Source organism: Cyprinus carpio, chromosome A10 (assembly GCF_018340385.1).
Source record: "Cyprinus carpio isolate SPL01 chromosome A10, ASM1834038v1, whole genome shotgun sequence".
Lineage (NCBI taxonomy): Eukaryota > Metazoa > Chordata > Actinopteri > Cypriniformes > Cyprinidae > Cyprinus > Cyprinus carpio.
The window spans coordinates 8002389-8020823 of record NC_056581.1 but is presented as its reverse complement, the minus strand read 5'-3'; the positions used below and the strand labels follow the sequence as shown (position 1 = coordinate 8020823).

The 18435-nt window shown below is 36.1% G+C and overlaps 1 protein-coding gene and 1 long non-coding RNA gene across 2 annotated transcripts in view; one reads left to right on the top strand and one right to left on the bottom strand.

Moving 5' to 3' along the window:
• The window catches only part of LOC109073321 (lysine-specific demethylase 6B-like), a 39302-nt gene extending 35846 nt beyond the window's left edge, over positions 1-3456 (bottom strand). The window contains exons 1-2 of the mRNA XM_042764994.1: positions 3265-3456; positions 2551-2722 (exon numbers count right to left, since the gene is read on the bottom strand). The gene's annotated coding sequence lies outside the window, so the exon portion shown is untranslated. The remainder of the gene's footprint in view (positions 1-2550; positions 2723-3264) is intronic.
• A 5326-nt stretch (positions 3457-8782) lies between these two features.
• Positions 8783-9769, top strand: LOC122146425. Its single transcript, XR_006160977.1, has 3 exons — positions 8783-8840; positions 8962-9080; positions 9445-9769. It is a non-coding gene; the product is annotated as an uncharacterized LOC122146425 (long non-coding RNA).
• Positions 9770-18435: the final 8666 nt, after the last annotated feature.

The following is an 18435-nucleotide window of genomic DNA, read 5'->3' as shown; positions in this document are numbered from 1 at the left end:
GGAGTAACACTTGGAATATTTTAAGCTAAAACGGCTTCCCATACACTAATAGGTGATAGTGATAAGTGAAAGGAGCAGAAGACAAGAAAGCAATAGGATAGGAAAAATAAGAATTGTAGACTGTAGGACAGGATAGGCCAGAATAGGGATAGCATAGGTCAGGACAGAACAGCATTCGGAACAAGAATAGCAAATGCAAAGGATATGATAGAAGAAAAAAATCATATGAATAGGATGGTATGGACATAGCAATATAAATGTAAATAAAATAAAATAAAATAGGACAGAACAGAACAAGACAAGATATAAAAGGACAGGATAAAAGGACAGGATATGATAGAAAACAATAGGAATGGAATAGAATAAAAAAAAGGCCCAAACTCCGGAATAATCTACCTAACACTGTTCAGGAGGCAGACACACTCTGTCAGTTTAAATCTAGATTAAAGACCCATCTCTTTAACCTGGCTTACACATAACACACTTACACATTTCTATTACTTAAATCCGTTAAAGGATTGTTAGGCTGCATTAATTAGGTCAACTGGAACTGGGAACACTTCCAATAACACACAATGTACTTGTTACATTGTAAGAAGAATGGCATCTATGCTAATATTGCTCTCTTTCTTATTCTGAGGTCACCGTTGCCACCAGATCCAGTCCGTATCCAGCCCAGATGGTGGATCAGCACCTAGAGACGACCTCTACAGCACTGAATTTCAGCATAGACCAGGACAACTAGATGAGCCTCAGAGACAGATCCCCAGTGAAGACCTGTCTCCTAGACGGCCATTGGGACCAGACCACAGAACCAGCTGAGTCCTCTGCACAATCTAACTTTGCTGCAGCATGGATCAGCCTGCTGGTTCATCTGGCCGGAGGAGAACTGGCCCCCCGACTGAGCCTGGTTTCTCCCAAGGTTTTTTTCTCCATTCTGTCACCGATGGAGTTTTGGTTCCTTGCTGCTGTCGCCTATGGCTTGTTTAGTTGGGGACACTTAATTCCCAGCGATATCATCAACTTGATTGCACAGATACTATTTAAACTGAACTGAGCTGGACGATGACATCACTGAATTCAATGATGAACTGCCTTTAACTGAAAATTGGGTGTTTAATATTGTCCTTATGCATTGATACATTATTTTCCTATTTTGATACTGTAAAGGTGCTTTGACACAATCTGTATTGTTAAAAGCGCTACATAAATAAAGATGACTTGACTTGACAGCTGGGTAGACCCACAGCTTCTGACTGAGACTGAGGCACTTAGACTGAGCTATTGAGGCAGTGAGGCAGCGGGTGAAAGGAGGAGGGGGTCTTGCCTACGTGACTTTCTGTGCATAGCACCCAAGTACCCCATCTGCCCTGTCCCCATCCTATCAAATAAGGAGAGAAGACAGTGTTCAGGGTGTGTGCAAACCAAAATTTGATAAACATGGAAAGACGGTGCATACAGATCACTAAAAACACACAGACCATAAGAAATGAGACCAATTCCTGTCTGACTTCCCATAGCAACAGCTCCAGTGCTGCACAGTCTCCATTGGGTGAGTCAGTCGGCTGCATGATATACCAACGTCGGCATGCCAGCCAATCAGATGCTCTGTCTGGTTGAGCTGGATTCCATGCTCACCATGGTAACAGAACTATACACTTGAGTCAGTCAAACATGGAGCTCTGACATCCATGAACCACATGTGACCGCTGACTCCATGCAAAGAGAAAAACCAGATGTCATAAATCAATACTGTTTATGTGTTTGCGGTAGCATAAGGACATACTTAAGACAGACTTGTCTTCAGTGATGCGTGAAATAGCTTATTGGAATTCCTCTGGTGCTACAGAGCCATAAAAGATGCATCTAGTTTTGAGTGGTGGTGTGGTATGCCTCATATCTGTGTCTCTGAATTATAATTCCAGCTAGATTATGCATGTGCAAAGGTTGACGCCCCTATATTACAGGGAGTTGCTAGGCTATGCTGGATTATTTCTAGGGTCTTACAGGTAATTCTTGTCTCTAGATATAGTAGTAGTAGTAGTAGTAGTAGTACCTTTTATGGGTCAAGTCTCTTTTTTATTGTATGTCAATGGGATATTATTTGCTTGTATTATTTAAAAATAATTGACAATCATACATCTACGCACACCTCTCATTAATATACAGCACAATTTAAGGTAGTGTCATCCATGTCCATAGCACAACATAAACTTTAACACAGGTTATAGGATTGTTCAGATCACTAACAACATCAAATTAGAGATGTGCTTTTAATTGGATGGGACAATGCAAAAATAATCCATATTACATAATAATCAATTTCTTGCACCATATTTTACTTATATAAAATGAGTTAAATGATTCTAACAATTCGTGTCAGCATCATAAATCATAAATTATATAAAAACTAGATGAAAATCCAAAAATGTGATCAAGCTCTGCTTGGGAACCGCTACACACATGAAATATGATGCTCAGTCAGTGTCATCATATTTTTACCCTGATGAAGCCATGATTATTGGTCAGGGGATAGAGTTAAAAGACCACCTCTTCTCCATGATGATTGGTTCTCCCAGCTGTTCATCTTCCTGAGCTCAATCAGGAAGAAGCTCTTCACAAACTGGTACCAATGGCACTTTTCTGTTGGCTGCATCAGCATCAGTGACATCATTTTACATCCCACAACAGGGATGAAGGAAAAATCCCAGCTGCTGGACAGCTGTGCAGTTGACAAGAAAGAGAGAGAGAGAGAGAGAAAGAGAGAGAGAGGGGGGGAGGGGGGGAGAGAGAGAGAGACAGAGAGAGAGAGAGAGAGAGAGAGAGAGAGAGAGAGAAAGAGAGAGAGAGAGAGAGAGAGAGAATAAGTTTTCATAGTGTTTTGTTTCTGTAAAGGTGACCAGATGTCGAGGTAGGCCTATGTCAGATTTTTGAAACAGCTGCTTTAGCAATAAAATAGTTAGTCTACATAATTCAACAAATAAATTAACAATATTACAATTTGTGTAAATAAATATACAAATAAATGTTGAAAGAATGTTGACAAATAATAAACAACCCGTGTAAATATCTATTGAAATATCTTAGACATTTCTGTATTCAAATAGTGCCATCTAGTGGAAAAGAGACGCACAAGTAACGAGCATCTTTAGGACAGTTTAGTGAGTATGAAGCAGGGCAGGTCTTGCTCGTTATAACATCTACGAAGTAACATAACTTATTAGTTCGCAACCCAGCTATATTTAAATATATGCATCACCTTACCTGTGGGATGAGCTGAAAACGATCTTTTCGCGTGTATGAGCTAACGAGGAAGAACTGCGCAGTTTAAATTCCTTTAAGAATGCTCCATAGAGCCTTTCTGCACCTGTAACCACGTCATCTAGTACAGGTAGCCTACCCTCCATCAGAGCTTAACTACTGATTAGCCGAGACTAGAGGAATTGCTTTTACTCGCAGCCGCGTTACTTTTACTAAGGATGAGCGGTTGAGTCACTGAGTGACGTCAGTGCGATTCATCCCACGCGCTGGAGTGTCACTTGGGCTCACGAGCTCTGTGATCCTCTGATTCTGGTAAATTGGGATAATTTTTTTTCTATGAAGATAACTGGGAAAACTGGACCTGTTCAGCTGAACTAACCCTAAATAAATTCCAGAAAACAATTTTCCTCCTGAGAACCATAAAAATAGTTTTGTGATTTTTTTTTTTTAAATGTCATTACATTGGTTGGAGCATAAGAAACAAATGGAGGAAAAAAAAATTGAAAAAGGATATTTTATTCATATATTATTCTATGCCCTTTGTAGAGGACACCAGGACAAATGTATTAAAACAACAACAACAACAACAACAACAAAAAGACATTAAAAGGCAAATTATAGGCAAAAATAATGTTTTCTTTTTTTCATTCACCAATCAGTTTTTAGGTTTCAGTCTATTTTTAACCAAACTTTGTACAAAGATGATTCCCAACTATGTTAGGAAAGATATAACAGAATGATTTGATATACTATTTTACTTTATGCAATATCTGCGTAAAATGTCCATAAGTTGGTGTTCCCATACATTGCATCTAATGTGCATATTAATGTGTTCTTGTGGCAAACAATAATGGAAAAAAGGAGTGTTAAAATGGGAGCAATAACTTGGCAACCTCTCAGAGGTCTCAGGAGGAATAAAACTTTCATTTACAGTTGGTACATAACTGTCTTCTGTAATTTATTGCCTTAAAGGAACAGTTCGCACAAAAATAAAAAATTGCTAAAAATGTATTCATCCTCAGGCCATCCAAGATGTAGATGAGTTTATTCCTTCATCAGTGCAGATTTGGAGAAATTTAGCATCACATGCTCACCAATGGATCCTCTGCAGTGAATGGGTGCCATCAAAATGAGAGTTCAAATTCAGTGTTAGCATCACAATAATCCACAATTAATCCACAAAACTCCAGTCCATTAATGGGTTACTTCACCACAAAAATAAAATTTTGTCATTAATTACTTACCCCCATGTTGTTCCAAACCCGTAAAAGCTTTTTTTGTCTTCAGAACACAATTTAAGATATTTTGGATGAAAACCGGGAGGCTTGTGACTGTCCCATAGACTGCCAAATAAATTACACTATCAAGGTCCAGAAAAGTATGAAAAGCATCGTCAGAAAAGTCCATCTGCCATCAGTGGTTCAACCGTAACATTATTAAGCGACAAGAATACTTTTTGTACGCGAAAAAAACAAAAAGAACGACTTTATTCAACAATTTGTCTCCTCTGTGTTTTTCCACATCACCGTAGCGCCATATATCTGAACGCAAACTGCATACACTATTCTGTGTCAGTCGCGCCACAAGAATATGTTTTCTACGTGTATTTACGCTTTCTTTTGAATGAAAACAGCGCATCCATGTGGCACGGCTGACACAGAAGAGCGTATGCTGCCTACAGTCAGCTCATATTCTCCAAAATGGCATTACGGTGATGCGGAGAGACACAGAGGAGACAAATTGTTGAATAAAGTTGTTATTTTGTTTTATTCGTGTACATAAAGTATTCTCGTCACTTCATAACCTTACAGTTGAATCACTGATGGCAGATAGACTATTCTTACGATGCTTTTCATACTTTTCTGGACCTTGACAGTATAATTTACTTGGCAGTCTATGGGACAGTCACAAGCCTCCCGGTTTTCATGCAAAATATCTTAAATTGTGTTCCAAAGACGAATGGAGCTTTTATGGTTTTGGAACGAAATGGGGGTAAGTGATTAATGACAATATTTTAATTTTTTAATGTCTTGTGAAGCTGCATGTTTGTAAAATACAAATCCATCATTATTGAGTCCATAATCCATACTATTGCTGCTTCCAGTGAAAAAGTCCATCCCCTGCTGTCCTCTTACAACATCCACCATCATATTTGTTTAGAATGGTTTTTAATGGTTTATGCTTGTAAACGGTGCTTGATCTAAGAATTATTCTCCTCATTCAGACAAGATGAGGTTTAATCTAGAGAAATGGACTGGAGTAGTGTGGATTACTTGTGGGTTATTGTGATGATTTTATCAGCTGTTTGGACTCATTTTGACGGCACCCATTCACTGCAGAGGATCCATTGGTGAGCAAGTGATGTAATGCTATATTTCTCAAAATCTTTACCAATTATGATTTTTTTTTTTTTTTTTACTGAGACAAAGAGGTGGACCTCACTGCTCTCTAATCCTCTGGCTGTGGACACAAAGAAAGGAATTGGACTCTTATCTGGATCCATGCATAGGAAAGGAGAACAGATCAGCAATCAAAAAATTACTAACACTTGGTATGCATGTCTTGTGATGAATTAAAAAGGTTCTCGATTAGCATGACTTCCATCTGCTCCTGAGACATACACATTGAAGCTTAAATACTTCATGTTCCTTAGAAGGGGCAAGGTTTGGCTGGTTGGGACGCTCCCATTAACCCCTAGCTCCCATTTGAACCTTAGTGTAAATATATAATACCTTTGGTATCACGATAATCATCTTAAATCCTCACACTGCATGAAAAGAGCTGTATACGGACAAATACGGGATGGGAAATCTCTGCTAAACTGTAGGTTTGCCAGATAAATGAGGCAGAGTGCTTGGAAAGGTAATACACAGAAGTAAACTCGTGAAACATCCAGAAACCTTACTTATGTGGATGTATATAGGAACTGGTGGAAGTTTCCAGGAATCCTTACAGCTGGTTGTGAGGAGGGGTGGGTGTGAGGTGTGAAGGGCTTTTTATATGTTAATGACCCCCAGGTAGAGGTGCCTTCTCTGTTTTCAGAGCTGGGTGGGAGGGTGGGTAACAATGTCTCGTAAAGACAGCACATACAGTATTGTGGAACATAAAAACTGTGTTTGCTAAATACGTTTATTATTAATATAATTTGTCTATTTAAGAAACTTAGCATCATTCAAATTAACTGAAATTCAATGGACACAATTACCATTTTAATATGTGAAAATTATGTCTCTGACTTTTCATGTTTAATGTAGTCTAGAGGAATGCAGCAAATGTTATTTCAGAATATATATTTCCAACACTTTGAAAACATGTCTCCAACTGCCCTATGTCAGTATGTTGTGCACGTATCTCTCAATGCTGCATTCATTGTATAAAAGAAGCAGTTCAAATGAGACATTTTGTTTCAAAAACATCATGTAACACATTTTGCTAGCTAGGATGTTGATAAATTCAGTACCATATTCATAAGTCAGTGAAATTTAAAGCTGCTTGTTTTGCTGATGTCTCATGATTTGAAGTTCACTGTTTCTATTGTTATTATGATTCTACCCTAACATTTCATTAAATCTTTTAAAATAGAAACAAAGAAAATCAATAGACAGGTCCATAATCTAAAAGTCTTTCACATGTGAATGCAAAACATGTTGGGTGATACAGACTGACAAACTCGGGTAAAAATATCTGCAGATACCTGTCAGCTACTGTACTTCTAGTCCAGAGGTGCCGAAACTAGGGCACGCAGGCCAAAGTTGGTCTTTTATAATATATCCGTGTCACATTTGACCCTTGGCCACAAAACATAAGTAAACTCATAAGTAGCACATGTAGGTTATATTTGTAGCATTAGCAATAGCCAACAATACATTAAATGGATCAAAATAATTGATTTTTCTGTTGTTAAAAAATATTAGGATATTAAAAAAGTTCCATAAAAATAATAGTAATGTAAATATATTTATTGGTGTTTGTGTGAAGATCACTACATTTATCAAAAATATATTTATCATTAGTAGCCTAATATTTGTTGCTAAGGACTTCATTTGGACAAATGGGGATTTTCTCAATATTTTTTTTTTTTTTTTTGCCGTTTTTTATTGTTGTATCTCTGCCAAATATTTATAAAGTTAAACTAAAAAAAAAAAAAAAAAATGTACCCGTATGACTGGTTATGTGGTCCAGGGACACATATTATACATTTTATGTAAGTTTAATTGCTATATCAAAATTGCTATAAATCCACTGACGACCTCAAACGCTCTTCCATGATGACATGCAACATATCAGACAGTATCATTTTCCTACAGATATAAATACAAACCATATGGAAGCGGTGGGCGGGGTGTCGCGGAAAGCATCCAATGGGGAAGGTTGTGTTTGTAAAGTATCCACTCATAACAGAGTTCCGGCCATTATGTCGGTGACGTAAGGGAGATGCAACCAATGACATTACAGTATCATTTGCGCGAACACAATTTAAAATTGTCGGCATTGTGTACGGAAGTCATTTTTTTGCTAATTGCGACTTGGTGAAACTGACTATTGTTTGTGATGGCGTGTAAAAGAAACCTGAGTTTTACTACTCCCGTGAGTAATAGGGCTTTGCAACCACCAGCAAGCCCACTGAGCATAAATGATTTAATGAAACAGCTGATCTCGAAGATGCTATCCAGCGTCTTTGTGCTCTTGACGAGCAAAGACCGCAAGAGGAACAAAGACCGCGGGAAGAGCCATTACATAAAAGGATAAAGAGGGCGCACAACGTGGGCATTGCGGTAAGTTGAGTTTTATTTTAGCGGACAATATAGTAGTAAAGATATGTATAATAAAGGCTAGATGTTTGGCCCGCACCACATTTGGCGGCCATTTTACCACAGGGAGCTCGCTCGCTCACTCGTAGTATTGTGTTTTAATGGTGCATGCACTTTTAAATAACCATAACGTGCTCCATTTTCTACCGATTTTCGAACGGTTTGGTTTGTTATAAACGTTAGAGATGAACCTATGACACTTAGGGTGGCCAGTTGTCAGGTGTTGTGCCGAATTCTTCACGCGTGCCAGATTCTGCATCCCCTTGTTGAAGTCACTACCTGATTGCCTAATCCTAATCCTAACCCCTCCCCCACACCTACTCCTAAACCTACCAATACCAGGGGGTGCATAATCTGGCAGGGTGCAAATTTCGGCACTACAGTTGCCTTTTAACAGTTTGTCATGTCTGTAAGTTACACAACGTCGTTTGAAAATTTTTGTTTCCAGCCAATGTAAAGTTATGTGTGCATGTATTAAAGCGTTTTTCATTCAATGGTACAGGAAGCTGTAAGGCGCCTTCACAATTCGGAAAACAACCCACATAAATATGATCCAAAAACTGGGTAAGACTGCTGTTTTTCTGCTATGTTTATTTGGCCTTTGTGGGCCATGCTGTTTTATGGGGTTTTACATATTCCTTTTAAATGTATTTAATGACACACTTCTCTCTTTCTACACAGAATAAGTTCGCCTCGTAACCAAGTTATGACTTATCTGCTAGAGAAATTGAAAACAACTTTTGCAGATGCAGACCCTGAGTGTATAAGGTAACTTTAAAATGTTTGTTTAACAATTTTAATGTCCATAATTTTAGTCTCTTATATTTTGTCCATCTTATGATTTCAATAGTGTAGTTTCTGTCACTTATCTGAATTTTCTTTTATTCAGCGTGTTGCAAGACATACTTTGAAACACTTCGGAGAAAGTACAATTTGTCTCAGAAAGAAAAGTCCCAGCTAAGAGATGCCATTAAAACAGGAGCTAAAAACCGACAAAGGAAAAGACGGGTAAGTGTAGAAATTCATCAACTTGTCTTTAAAGGGATAGTTCACCCCAAATTGAAAATTCTGTTATTTTCTTCTGATAACCACAAAAGAAAATATTTTTTAGGAATGTTTGAAATCAAACTGATCATGAGCTCCAATCACTTCCATAGTATTTTTTTTCTACTTTAAAGTAAATGGGGCTCATGTTTGGTTGGATTATAAACATTCCATCTTTTGTGGTTATCAGAACAAAGACATTTACAGGTTTGTAACAACATGAGAGTGAGTACATTGACAGAATTTTCATTTTTTGAGTGAACTATTCCTTTAAGTTTGATACATTTCTGGGTGTTTTTAGTGGTTAACACATTTTTGTGTTTTGCAGTTGCTGGATTCCAGGTCCAAGGTTGTTCAAACCGATGCAGAGAGAGAGCTTTGGCAGACTGCAACAGTGGAGCTGATGTCTGACGAGGAGGATGCCATTGTTGATGGAAGGCCAGTGTGGATTGTGAGGTCTCCATCTCACAGGAACCCACAATTGTCAGAACCTTGTGAGGAGCTTCAGCGCAGATTGGAGGCAGACATGCGCTACACTATTTTGCATCATCAGCGTGTTAAGGCTGATGGAAATGGACATGATGGACCTTCCTTTCTTCAACTTTAACTAAACTGCACTGGTTTTGCAATTTTAATAATTGCACCACAAACTGCACATTTTTCACTTATTCTCTTCTATTTTATCTTATTCTTTGTATACTTATTAGGTTAGATTTATTTAGTTTCATATTCTGCAACTTATTTTCTTTTAATATTGTGTGTGTTTGCTGTGTTTGGTTACATTTTAAATACTTTGTGCTGTGTGTACATATTAAGTAGTTTTAGTTTTATATTCTGTAACTGTTATAATATTGCTTGTGTTTAGTAAAATTTTATAAAAGTACTTTGCTTTGTGTACATATTATTTCGTTTTATATTTTGTAACTGTTATAATATTGCTTGTGTTTGGTTAAATTTTATAAAAAGTACTTTTTCCCCTGTACAGTTCCTATAGTTTTATTTATATATTTAATGCTTTATTTATATATTTAATGCTTTAAGTGTTTTTGGTTTAATTTTAATAAAAAGAAAATTCTGTATCCATTCTGTTTTCCATTTTTGAGGGGGTTGGGTTGTATAGTGGGTGGGGTGGTTATGGTTTATTAAAACAGCTGGCCAAAACCAATCAAGTCACTATGCTATAGTGCTATAGTGGCGACTTCCCCACTATGCCGACATCTTACGTTTTTATTGTGGGGAAGTCGTGGCCTAATGGTTAGAGAGTCTGACTCCCAATCAAAGGGTTGTGTGTGGGTGGGGGGAGTGCATGTACAGTTCTCTCTCCACCTTCAATACCATGACTTAGGTGCACCTTGAGCAAGGCATAGAAAACCCCCAACTGCTCCCCGGGCGCCGCAGCATAAAAATGGCTGCCCACTGCTCCGGGTGTGTGTTCACAGTGTGTGTGTGTGTTCACTGCTCTGTGTGTGTGCACTTTGGATGGGTTAAATGCCAGAGCACGAATTCTGAGTATGGGTCACCATACTTGGCTGTATGTCACGTCACTTTCACTGTCACTTTTTTATGAGGGCTTGGGTTGGGCTAAATGAAAACCGTGACCAATCAAATACTAGTATCAGGAAATTGACAGGTCACTGTCCCAATAGTTGTCAGGGTTTGGGGGTGTGTTTTTTTTAAAACAACCAATCAATGTTGAGAAAAAACACCAATAAGGACAGCAGAGGTGTGTCAAGGTGTGAAGTGAAAGGGCTCTTGAGGTGTGAAAATGTCTCCTGACAACATTCTTCAGGGGATTACTTGCCATGGCAACAAATGCCTGCATATACCACGGGGATATCCCTTCAGCAAGATACATCCGAATTGGTATCATTACGGGAGTTTGCTAACTTGGTGGAATTAGAAGTTTACCCTCAGTGGAACTAGTAGATACTTCCGAAAATCAGTGGAGTATACAGGAGTTTCCTAGTACGGATACACCTCTTTTCATGCAGTGTCATGCTGACCAGACAATGGGCACAAATGGCAATAAGAAAGCAGCTTTACCAACAAAATGGCCATTTATTGGGTTGATGATATCAATTATTTAATCAATACTCATTTTGAGAAACAATGTTGATTCTTAAATCGATCTCTTGTTGATGCGTGAGCACATTAATAATGTTTTCCTGATTGAGTGGTTCAGTAAATAATCTCTGTTCTTGTGCTTGTCCTAAACTAGCTCAAAAAATGTTTGTGTATACTAGTGTGTTTGTGTTATCCTCTACAGTGCAATCCAGTGTAGTGGCCAAAGGAAGCAGAAAAAACTGGGATGTAGACCACCCACTAGGTAACTATGGCAACAAGTCAACCTTACAGTAGTGGGCAGCCAGTCATTTGTGGAGGAAAGCTCACTAGTAAGTGTCAAAGTTAACATATAAAAACACTTATGTGTGTGTGTACATTGTGTATACTTCAAAGAGTACTGTTCTCCACATATACATAAACATTGTGAGCATACTTTTCCTTAAAGTTTTATTGAAGAGTATAAAGGTTATTACCACTGTTATAATTTAGATGTATAATGTATAAATTATTATTCATTTATTTAAAAAACATAAAATATAAAATATACAAACTAATGTCTTTTTGTTTCTTCTTAGGTTTAAAATAACATAAAATAAATTAAAATAGTAAATAATAAAGTTAAATGAAAATATATATAAAATATAAAAATACAATAAAATACAGAATATATTTCTTCTTCGGTGAAAAATCTAATAATGAATTACAATGTAAAATATACCATAAAGTAAACATTTGTAAAGTTGGAAAATCATGACAGTACACAAAATGTGGTATTCCACTAATTATTGTTTTCAATTAAATTAAAATTATTTAATTAAAATACTTTTTTGATACAGTGGATCAAATCTATGTGCTACTACTTAATGACCATTTTTTATATGTTAATTTGAGATGTAATATTTAGCACAGTGTTTATGGGTGCTACTATCAGGCCATTGCAGGCCAGTCCTCATTGCTTGTTGAGACGCTGCTGTCATGGAAATGAATGAAGAGAGTGAAGAAGAGAAGTACAAGCGCTTCACGAAATGAGAAAGAACCTCTTCAAAAGACATACAAGCTCTTGACCTTCAGAACCAATGAGACCAATCACACACACACACATATACACAAACGTAAACTCACACAACTTCAAAAAAAACAACATCCCTAGGAATTAATCACACACTTGATTTAATGCCTTGCTCTTCTATCTGATAACTACACAATTCAAATGGCTTCCTTTTTTGACAAACATCTGTAGACTAAGTGGGAAGTATTATTTACACAAACGGTTAATGAACATCAGTCACTAGGGGGGGCTATGGCTCTTTGCTGGTTGTTGTCTGTCTATCAGTATCTTCTATTTAATGCACTGAAAGCTAATTCCACTTCTACAAATAAAATTGTAAATTGAACGCATTTCAGTTCAGTCTGACCCTGCTGAGGTTGCAAATTGCTTATTTGTTTTGGTTTGTTTATTTCAACAGGTTCAAAATGCAGACTCACATTCAAATATTGGGCTATATTTTCAGTTTATCAACTTCAGACAAATAATGTACATTAAAATAAAACAGAAATGGGTTTTGATTATTTGAAAGCATACAGAGAGGACAACAGAACATTTCGTGTTTATGGCCCGGCCCTAAATCCCCAATTACTGGCGTCAACAGGAAATACATGATGATTATGGTTCACTTAGACCCCGTGTAATGCCATCTATCAATCAAATATGAAGTCAGTTATAGACTGAAAATGAGAACAGACAAGTGAGGATACGTTTATTTCACTGGACATCATCCATAGCCCTGCATCAATGTTTCATTATGGCTTTATTGCTAATGTATTACTGTGCATTATGTATTTTATAATGACTTTATTACAGATTCTCTAAGAGCCACTGTATTATATAAAAGCTATTTAATGTCCCAATACTTTCTGATTCACATTTTGCACATATACACATTTAAAATTTACAGTCTTTCTCTTCCAGGAAGAATTAGCAAAAATATTGGTGACTCATACTGAACTATATACATTTTTATCCAATCAGATGATCTCTAGAATGAGAATGCCCCACCCACTAATGATATCACCTGCTAGCAAGAATAATTAAAAAGGGGGAATGGGACTTGAGATACATCTCTCTCAAACTTACAATTTAAGGAAAAAATCAATATCAGAAAGTCACAAATTCAGGCCATATTGTGATGAGTAGTCATATGTGATGTTTCATATCATATTGGTGTAACTATATAGTTTTTATTAATATTCAGGTTTTATTTGGATATTTCCTTTAATATACATAAATATTATAGTTTCAGTAATTTGGAGTTTTTTTATAATTTTTAGTAGTTATTTAATTTTACTTCAGTCTTTAATATCATATCATATTATATTGTATCGTATCATATCATATCATATCATATCATATCATATCATATCATATCATATCATATCATATCATATCATATCATATCATCTATATAACAGTGATAATATAGATTTATGGTGCATCATTTTTGAATTCATTTTTAATAAACTTCTTTGTCACAATTTGTTATTAAAAGCCTAATTTATTACCCTAATTAAAATCCCAGTAAACACACTTAGGGTCTATACATACAATAAGACTGTGACAATGAATAGCTGAAAATATCTGAGTCTGAGTCGCATGATAGAACATGAAAAAATAGAACACGCTCTATTTCTAAAGTTTGACAGGAGCGCCATATGTTTGTTAATTATGAAGCGGTTATGAAAGCACATCAGCTCTGATGGTTTCTCTGCTGCTGGTCATATGGCTCACATCAGCTTTTTGGGCACAGCTGGCTGAGGTCAAACTCTCTCCTTGTTTTGCAACATGCTGACAGAAAGTTTCTGAGCCTGACTAGATGTGAACCAAACAAGACATCTTACTGACATCTGAGGGACGTGATTTGAGGGGAATATGTGGCAAGATGTGGCAATACTGTATCACTTGTTTCCAGCAGCTTCTGCTGCAACATTATTGGACAGTGATCGATGGGCACACACAGAACTCACAGATTTAATTCATACAGAAATCGAGAACCTATCAATCATAAAATTATGCACATTTGGTGCTTCCCACTGTATGCGATTATGAAATATTTTAAATTAATTCAACAATGCTTTGACCTACTAATAAGAGTGCTGTAGGAAACTCTCAGCTATATTTAAGTCATTATATGTTTAAATCCATTGCCACAAAATCTGCACAAAAATGGGTCAATGACATGAAAGTCATTTTTCAGATCTATTAAGTTAACCCTATAAATTAATTTCTAAGGCCTCTAAATTATCAACATGGTCAAAACTTTGCTGAAAAACCTGTTGTACACAATCTAATACGTCTGATTGAATTTTTTTAGTAAGAAAAATGCCTTTCAGTATAATTCTGGTTCTGTTACACGTCTTTTTGCTTTCAAATCTTTATTGAAAGCAAAGGTTATATAACTTACATTTTAAACGAGAGTTTTCATGTTAAACTAGATTTCTTCTCTGCTCCATATTCATTATGAAGCCAAATGCCTAAAAACTTCAGATTCAGATCAGATTCAGATTCTGTCTGGGCCTAGTGATCTTATATACACCTGTCTTTATGCCATAATAATGAAGGTCCCACAGCTATAGTAGCATGATGAACAATGATGATAACTAGCAATTCCACTGACAGATACGTAAAACATTAGACATTAAACTCTGTGCATCATACAGGTCATCTGCAACCTGCCACACTGAGTCTCCAACCTTGAGAGCTGTGTTTTTAAAGTACACGCTCGATGGAAGCAGAAAGTGATGTGTCAACCATCACTCCTCATTAGAGGCCAAATAACCACAGCATGTTGCATGGCGCAGTCCCTCAGCCAATTTCTCTGTCCCTTCAAAAGCGTATCGCCCTTTTAGTGTGTCCGGCTGGTGTCTGGCTTAGCAGTTTGTGCAGAACTCATCCCTGCATGCGACTGTGAGCTGAGTTCTTTCTATAACTATTTGAGGTGCTCTTTTGTTGCATTCCACACAGAGAGGAGCCATTTGGATCTGACTGACTGATTTAATCCCTCTTAAATACAGGCCTGAAGATTTCAGAGAAGACCTGTTACACACGGGGAATGCCTGATAGATCCCTGCGTATGTGTGTGTGGCCGTTGCCTTTGAAATGCTGTCTTCAAGGATTCTGACAAATCTGTATTATTGAAAGCTCAGCAAATTTAAACCCTCTTGCTGAAAAGAGGAAGATGAGAGGGACTAGCAGTGTTGTCTGAGACGATGGTCGTCTTGGAAGGATCTCACTGGCAGACATGCTGAGATGTAGCAAACAAACACAGAGATAAACAGAAAATGGTGGATGGATGAAGAGATGAAGAGAGGGAGGTGGGAGATTTATACACACAGACAGCACTAGTATTGATTCTCACCTTAGAACTGAATTCTCAGGAATCTCTGGGAAATTTTGGAGGCAGTCGTGAGTCAGACTCTTCATGTAGGTTTCAACGGAGACAGAAGCTTTCTCTTTCTAACAGCTGCAGGATCATGTCACGTCTCGGCGCAGTCGGCTGTGTCAGATTAGCACATGTGCTTGTTCACGAATAGACTACGTGTGCGATTATTTTGAGGCGTTAATATGAACATTTTGACGTTGTGCTAAAGTGTACGACGATACAGTCTGAATACCGAAGTATGTGACTTATGAGGTTGATTTCTTGTGGCATGTCATCTGAGATCTTCTTGAGCTGTCATCTCTCGAGATTTGTTGCTCGCCCTGTTTGCTTAGATATAGCAGCCGAAGCACCTGTTCACCCCACTCTGCTTGAAAGGCAAAAATGACTGTGCTAATCTGTCCTAGCGTATATGGGGGTCAGGTTTTTCCTAAATTATTGGGACCAAATGTCCACACAGGGATAGTAAAACGTGGGATCACCTAAATTGTTATGATCAGCTGGTTTTATAAACATTCTAAATACTGAAAGGTTTCTGATGGGGACAGGTTTATAAATACTGAAATGTAAAAAGAGCAAAGTGTTCACAGTAAAAAAATATTGATCAATAACCTAAAAGTGTCCGTCATGTGGTAACATCTAAATCAATTATTACATGGCTAATATAATATATTTTACATAACTATGCTAGTTTAATGACTGTTGTATCACTTTAGCAAATTGTAGCAAATAAAAATAAAAATAAAAAATTGAAATTGAAAAATCGCAACATTCTGATTTCAGATGCTTCTAATACCTGCCAAATTGTGTAATAATATAATATAATATAATATAATATAATATAATATAATATAATATAATATAATATAATTAATATAATATAATATTATAATATAATATAATAATATAATATAATATAATATAATATAATATAATATAATATAATATAATATAATATTTTACATAGCTGTGCTACTTTCATGACCCTTATTTTACATAGTGGTTTGTTTCTACTTGCATAATAAAAAATAAACTATAATTACAATTGATTAAAATTTCAGAAAAATCGTGACATTCAGAAATTCAAATACTTTCATAATAACTGCTAAATTGTATAATATAATATAATATAATATATTGTATAATATAATATAATATAATATAATATAATATAATATAATATAATATAATATAATATAATATACTACCTCTATTTGCATAATTTAAAAACTAGAATTAAAAAAAAAAATTAATTAAAAAAATGTGGCATTTTGCAATCATTAGGATGACAGCTAAATTGTATAAATATAATATAATATAATATAATATAATATAATATAATATAATATAATATAATATAATATAATATAATATAATATAATATACATTTTACATAGCTGTGCTACTTTCATGCTGGTTTCATCACTCATATTAAGTCAACCAAGAAAAACACATTTTTAAGGAAAGGTCAAGTAGAAATTGATTAAGCTGACAACTCTCAGTTTTTACAGTGTAGGAGAAATCAAAAGTGATTAAGTAAAAGGAGGGGGGGAAGGAAAAATATAGAGATGATGTATCAGGTACAAATAAAGAGAAAACTGACAAAGAAGCAGAGACCTTCAATGTCTATAAAACAGTCGCTAAAAAAGGTCAACAGTTGCATCATCTATCTGGTTTAACAGAATAAAATATGAATGATAGAGGAATGGAACAAAAAAAAAAATGAATAGATAGTAGATGTAGGGCACCTGAAAGATGAGTGAGGCTTATCTGCATGGTTAAATGAGGATGAGTTTGTAGTTTAGAGCAAGACAGCGCCTGTCATCAAATTATAGCACACATTAAGTTTGGGAAGGTCCAAACAATTGGCTTTTTACTAATGTAAATTTAATTTAGCGAAAATGTTGATTTAATCTCTGCTTAGTACAGCACGACAGAGCAATAATGAAATGATCAAATAAAGAAAGGAACTTGAAAAGAAATGAAGGCACTTTATAAATGCTTATCTAACCGCGTAATTATAGGTTATGACAGACATTCATAAAACTGTTTTCTTTTAAAACTGCATGCCAAAAAGATTGCACTCCATCAGAATTCCTACCTCTAGACTCAGAGATAATCGCACATAATTAGAGAAAATTTCTGTTTACAAGCTAATTCTATCACACCAGAAAAATTTAGGTCACCTCTCTCAACACACCCTCACAGTTGTTCCTGTGCAAAGCTGAGAGGCCTGTGAGCGGAAGAAGCGGTTTACTTCGATCATCACATGTGTCCTGAGCTCTGAGGAGCCGACGACAGAAGCTGTGTGAGCAGCCTGCGGTCCTCCAGCAGCATACGGTCTCTCAGGACCCGAAGCTCAAACATCAAGAAAGTGTTGAGTTGCTGAAGTGTGATTTGTACTGGAAAAATTTAGACTGCTGTTCCACTTTTTATAATTTCTGCACCACTAGCAGCACCAAAATAACTAGAGTTTTACTATTTTCTGAGGAACGTATGAGTGTCTTGTCAATGCAAAGGTTGCCTCAACAATGCTAGAGTCAGTATTATCATTAATGACAACTAAATGATCATTTTGTCAACTGAAATAAAAAGAAAGACTAATGTAAAAAAACTGATGCTCAGCTAAAATAAATTATGATTGAAGAACTAACCAATATTTCATATTGACTCTTGGCATATTTTAAAACTTAAAACCTTTCCAATCCACCTGCATTAAACAAAAATATCACTAGATAGCAATAACACTAATTTTTGCTGAGAAAATAAATTGTTCAGTTATTCATTTAATTATACTAGTATAATTGCACTAGTTTAGTTTA